Consider the following 6,642-nt stretch of genomic DNA (forward strand, 5'->3'; position numbering starts at 1 on the left):
CTTCACCCAAGACATACATATTACCTTCGGTGTCTTTCCACACGCTTGGACTTAGCTTATTTCCGGGGCCATGCCCGAACCTCGGTTTTTGGCCCGTGCGCCATGGGCGAACCCCTCGTTTTCGGCCCAAACGCAAGGCCGAACAGCCATGCCGCCCCGTCGCCATCCTGCCCTTCACCCAAGGCATACGTAGCAGCTTCGGTGTCTTTCCACACACTGGGACTTGGCTTTTTTTTGGTCGTGCGCGAACCCACGGCGGTCTTCGGCCACGCTGCGCCTTGGCCGTTTCCGTTCGGAAGACCGGTGCCCCTCTCCCGTGGGTTCGAAACCTAGTCGCTAGGCGGTGCGTAGAGTGGGGGGGAGGGACGAATCCGTGCGACGCGGGGCTGGATCTCAGTGGATCGTGGCAGCAAGGCCACTCTGCCACTTACAATGCCCCGTCGCGTTTTAAGTCGTCTGCAAAGGATTGAGCACGCCGCCTGTTGGGGACTTGTTCTCAAATGCTAAGAATTAAGAACAAGGCAACACAAAAAATGTTAAGTGTTAAGGCCCTTCGTCCTCCATAACGATATATCCCTTCGGGATATAAAGCATCTCGGACGAAGGTTACGAAGGACATACCTTCGTAAGCATAACAACGAAGAATGAAGCATTCACATAAATCATAGAATATGAAATAAACATTAAAATATCGTCATAGAATTATCTCTATTTGTACCATTGAATATAAATGACTTTGAATTACAAATGTACCTTCGGTCCTGCGGAAGGCAAAAGTACAAGCGTGATGCGAAAGCAAATGACAAGTTAGCGTGAACAGTACGGGGGTACTGTTCACCTATTTATAGGCACGGGGTACAACCCATACAAAATTACATACATGCCCTTTACATTTGGTGATAATTCTATAGCATTCTATCGAGGTCTAAATGGCCTTTTCATCTTTAAGTCGGTTCCCCTTTCTGCGAACATGCCGAAGCTTTCCTGCTTCACAGCTTCGGCACTGTGTCAACCTTCGTATCTTTTGAGCTTCTCCCTTTCTGATTCAAGTCCGAAGATACCTGTTCACACATTATACTCCAGAAACATTGTTAAATCATGTTTTTGAGGACCTTCGGAAGCCGAAGGCCCCCAACAGTAGCCCCTCGCAATATTAATTTGTTTGAAATAATAAATTCAGATTGCGATATGGACGAAGGCCTTGAGCCGAAGGTCCGAAAAAACACCTTCCCTTTGCTAGAATAGCAACATTCACTGACAAGCGGGGCCTTTTAACTTTCAACGCCCTAGGCGTATAAATAGGAACACATCGTGAATTCATTTGGTACACACGCTTGCCTTTTGCTTCGGCCCACTAAAAAATTTTTAGCTCTTGCTCATTGAGACTTGCTGGTCTTTTTGATTTCGAAGCTTCGGCCTTGGGAACAAATTTTTAGTGTTTCCGAAGATGTCTGAAGACAAGAAGATCCCTGCTGAGACGAAGCTGAGTCTCGAGGAGGAGAAGAATCTGGGGTTCCTGATAGCGATGGCAGAGACTAATACAGAGAAAATCACGAAGGAGATTCTTGAAGGTTTGTCCGAAGATACTGATGACAGCGACAGCTATGATGTGGAAAGTGATGGGGAAGAGGCCGAAGATCGACCGTGGCGACCAAGTCACTCAGTTTTTGGGAAAACAACCATCAAGCAGAGTCACATTGATAATATGAGGGGGCGATACTTCCGAGACATATCTATTGTGAGAGCTGACGCCGGGGAAAAGACTTCTCCCACCCCTGAAGAGGATGAAGTTGTGATTTTCCGAAGCCTCCTCAAGGCTGGGCTTCGATTCCCCCTGAGCAATTTTGTTATTGAGGTACTGAAAACATTCCAAATCTACCTTCATCAACTCACTCCCGAAGCTATTATAAGAATGGGGATTTTTGTCTGGGCTGCGAGAAGCCAAGGTTTGGAACCAAACGCTAAAAGCTTCTGCAACATACACGAGTTATTGTACGAGACGAAGCCCTGGGGAAAGGAGCAATACCACAACAACTTTGGGTGCTACAGCTTCGGCGCCCGCTCCGGGTCAAGCTACCCTGTGCCAACCTTTCGGAAGAGGTGGCCCGGAGCCTGGATGTCTGAATGGTTTTATGTGAAAAATGATCTAACAGCGCAAAATAATGTCAAAAGTATCATTATGTACCCAATTTGGCAACGCTTCGGGCTTCGAAGGCCGAAGGTTGAAATGGATGAAGCAGCCGAAGAATGCCAAAGAGCCTTCGGCGCAGTCTGCTCCTTCATTGGGACAAGGGACTTGGTCCAGGAACATATTGCCTTCAGGGTATGGCCACTTGCAGAAAAGTGGGAAATGCCGAAAGAAACCATCAAAGAGTCCGACGAAGGCGGACTAGTCAGATTAAAATACACATTCAAATATGCAGATAAATTTATTGAACCTGATGATGACTGGCTGAAAAGCATTGAAACATTAAGTGATGAATTACTTGGGGCATTCTCGAAGGCTGAAAATACTGCACTATCAGCAGCCTTCGGAGGCCGAAAAAAGAAGAGACTGAACCGAGTGTTTGATGCAATCGGGTTCTTCTACCCTGATTATTGTTATCCCATCCGAAGGCAAAAAAGGAAAAACATAACCTCTGAAAAAGAAGAAGCTGGAACCGCTCCTAGCGAGCCAGAACCAAAAGGAAAAAGGCTGAAGATCTTCACACACCGACCACGCCATATTGAACCGGCTTCGGTGCCTGAGTATACTGGAGGAACTCCTTCGGCCGCTGAAGGTGAACGGCCACTCTTATTGCCAGAAATTGCAGAGATGGCCGAAGCACCATCGACAGAAGAAATGGAAGAAGCGAAAAATGTGACTAAGGAAAAAACCTCAGAAATTTTAAGTCCTGCAATAAACATTGAAGCAACAAAAATCCAAAAGGCTCCAATGGTGACCCCAAAAAGGAAAAGAATGGTAAATGTACTAGATGTCTTGGAGACAATTAAGTCTTCAAGCACAACTCCAAAAAAGAGTGTTGAAATTGCTGAAGCTTCCTTTGAAGCTCCGACACAACAAACTGAAGCTGAAGCTGGGCCTTCAGAGCCCTTCAAGGAAGAAACTTTGGAAGCCGAAGCGATAAAAATACCAGAACCAATTTTAGTTGAAGAGACGGACACTGCCATCCCCGAAGCGCCTGCCAGCATGTGTGATTACATCATACGACATGCTTCGGGAAAAAAGCTATCTGAGGAAGAAACTCATGAGGCCATCCATTATGCAAAGGAGCTGAAATATCCGAAGGGGGCAGTAATATTCAATGGAACAAATGAAGATGACTTCTTATACTGCCTGCCTGATAACAAAGAGCTATCCGTCTGCCGAGAGATGGCGAGAAGCATAGGCTTTCCGAAGCTTGAAGCTGGGTTAAGTGCCATGTCGAAAGAGGATCTCGCAGACAGCCTCGCGTACAATAGCCTGAAGGTACGGGAATTAAACACTTGAATTCTTTTTACGCAACCCCCTATTTTTTTACGCAACGCATTCCTTTTTTCTTATATGAATTCTTTTTGCATATAGGGCCTGGTCCTAAGCAACGCGTTAAGAGCGCAAAAGAACGCCGAAGATGAAAGTTATGAAATTGCGTTTAATAATTTACGCTCCGAAGTTATCAAACTGAGAAACGAAGCTTTGGAAAAAGATAAAATTCTACTTACACTGGTAGATAAAGTGAAAAAAGACGAAGCTGCTTCAAAGGCCCAGGCCGAAGCTCAAAAACGCGAGATTAAAGATCTTCAGAAACAGCTGGCTAGAGCTAAAGAGGAGCGCGCGCTTGAGGAAACGAAACGAGAACTTAGTGATTTTATGGTCAACAAATTGGAATCAAAAGTTAAGGAGCTTCGCACATCTCAGGGGAAATGCTATGTCAAATCTGTAGAATGTGTGAATAAAATTAAATCCAGCTTCGCCAGCGTAGGCGCCTTTTCCAGCGAAGAGAATTTCTCTCGAGGCAATCCCGAAGGTCCGCTGGAATGGATTAGCCACGAAGCAGAGGCCTTCGAAGAGATTCTGAACAGTCGTGGCGACATATGTGCTTTTTCGGGCGCCAGAGGAATTGCTTCCGTCCTGGAGAAGAAAGGTTGCGAACATGTAAAATTTTTAGCTCAATCCGAAGCTACCTTATCTACCGAAGACATCAAGGACCCCTCGGCCGAAGCGAGCGTGGTTGGCGGCAAATTTTTTACTGATATCTGGAACGACGGCGGCCGAGGAATGGCGCGAGAGATCATTGAAAGAAGCGAAAAAGGCATTCGCGATGCTAGAAGAGTAGCAGACGCTGCCGAAAGGAGTAGGGAGCCCGAAGGACAGTTAGGTACCAAGTAGTCGTTCTTGTTGCGTTGTAATTTTCATTTTAAACTTTGCTCACGATTTGTAAAAGTACTGAAGAAGTGTTTTCTTCGCTCAGAAACTGTTGGACGATCTGCCGACCCCCACACAAAAGGGGATGAAGAAATTAATCAAATGGCCGAAACTATCATGGACAAGGTTGTTGACCAACTTCTGAATGAAGCCGCCGAAGCAGTATTGAGGGAAGATTAGGTGCTATTTGGAAAAAACATTTAAAGTGTAATCTATGCAACACTTTGTACATTTGAATGTAATATACAAGTCTCTTTTCATTATTGAATTCTTTATGATGCATGAAACTTTAAATACATACCACTTTTGAGCCTTTGGCGAAAAAACACCTTCCCTTCTTTTCATGCGTCGTGAAGAAGATAGCCTTCGTCAAAATTATTCTGATGAATGACATCGATGCCTCGTGAAAACATTTTCCGAAGCTATTTTCCGAAGCTATGCAACTTTGATATTGATCTGATAAAGTTCGCCCATGTTTCATGAAAATATTCCCCGAAACTGTATTCCGAAGCTATACAATTTCAATGTCACTTTTTCGAAGCATCGCTTCGAAGGTTGAGAGTGTCCCCTTCTCTTGCCAAATGCGATATGATGTATGATGCTTATGCTATGCAAAATGATGTGATGATGTTATGTTATGCATGTGACATTTGTTCCGAAGACACACATAAAATATATTCGTAAGCTCTGCATTCCCTTAGGAACGTCTTTGGAGCTTCTTCGTCTTTTACTTAGACGGCATCAGCGTTGACTTTTCGCTGTAAGTCTCCCTTAGGAGCTTCTTCGTCTTTTACTTAGACGGTATCAGCGTTGATTTTTCGCTGTAGGCTCTGCATTCCTTTAGGAACGACTTCTGAGCAGAAAACTTACGCTGCGCTCCCCTTGGAACGACTTTTTGTGACTTTATAAACTTACTCTGCGTTCCTTAGAACGACTTTTTGTTACTCCGAAGGATTTTTAGTCCGAAGGTCCTTCTTGGTAACGGAAGAAATTTTAGGCTTCGGTAACTTAAGCCTGTGAATCAAATAAATTTTTCTCGTGGAAACAACGAAATTATTGCATGGAAACTATCAATGTTTTTTGCTTCACAGAAAATAAAACTGAATAGAAAAGACTGCTATCAAAGGTAGGATATGTCAATAAATGTGCTTCGACTCAGGCACAGTGCTGTTGACTGTGCGAGCTTCGGACTGTTCTCTGAAGTCCCTCTGCTGTGGAGCGTATTGACTCCCTTCTGGCTGTTGACCTTGCTGCAATGGAGGTGGAGGCGGAAGCTGCTGCCAGGAAGCTTGAGGTTGACTTGCCGAAGCTACAGAAGCCGCAGGGTGGTTGTCTATGTATTGTGGGACATAAGGCGGATGAAACGAAGCGGTATGCATAACCTGCTTCGACTGAGCTTGTTGAGATGCAGCTTCGGCTAGTTCCTTTTGCTTCTGGATTGTAACATGGCACGTCCTAGTGGTGTGGCCCTTGCCCTCTCCACAGAATAGGCAAAACAGTCTCCTTGGCTGATCTCCGAATCTTCCGCCGAAGCCCCTGGCGCCTCTGCCTCTTGGAGCTGGTGGCCGAAAGGAAGTTTGTTGTTGCCCCGAAGCCTGTGAGGAGCACTGCGGCCTGTTTTGCTGACTCCCCTTATCATCATTCTGAGTGCTGTGAATGGAACGGACATGCCTCGGGTAGTATCTTCCTCCGAAGCCCCTGGTCATCTCAGAAAATCTGAAGGCCTCCTCCCTTCTCTGGCGAAAGTCATTGTCGGCACGAATGTACTCATCCATCTTTTGGAGCAATTTCTCCAAGGTCTGAGGAGGCTTCCGAGCAAAGTATTGAGCTGCAGGTCCAGGACGAAGCCCCTTGATCATGGCTTCGGTAACGATTTCATTGGGCACCGTTGGTGCCTGCGCCCTCAATCGTAAGAACCTTCGGACATACGCCTGAGGGTATTCTTCGTGATCCTGAATACACTGGAAGAGGGCTTGAGCTGTAACCGGCTTCGTTTGAAATCCTTGAAAGCTGGTCAGTAACATATCCTTCAGCTTCTGCCATGAAGTGATTGTTCCTGGCCGAAGGGAGGAATACCAGGTCTGAGCAACATTCCTGACGGCCATGACGAAAGACTTCGCCATGACTGCAGCGTTGCCCCCGTACGAAGACACTGTTGCTTCGTAGCTCATCAAGAATTGCTTCGGGTCGGAGTGGCCGTCAAACATGGGGAGCTGGGGTGGCTTATAGGATGGAGG

This window comes from Zea mays, chromosome 6, assembly GCF_902167145.1.
Source record: "Zea mays cultivar B73 chromosome 6, Zm-B73-REFERENCE-NAM-5.0, whole genome shotgun sequence".
Lineage (NCBI taxonomy): Eukaryota > Viridiplantae > Streptophyta > Magnoliopsida > Poales > Poaceae > Zea > Zea mays.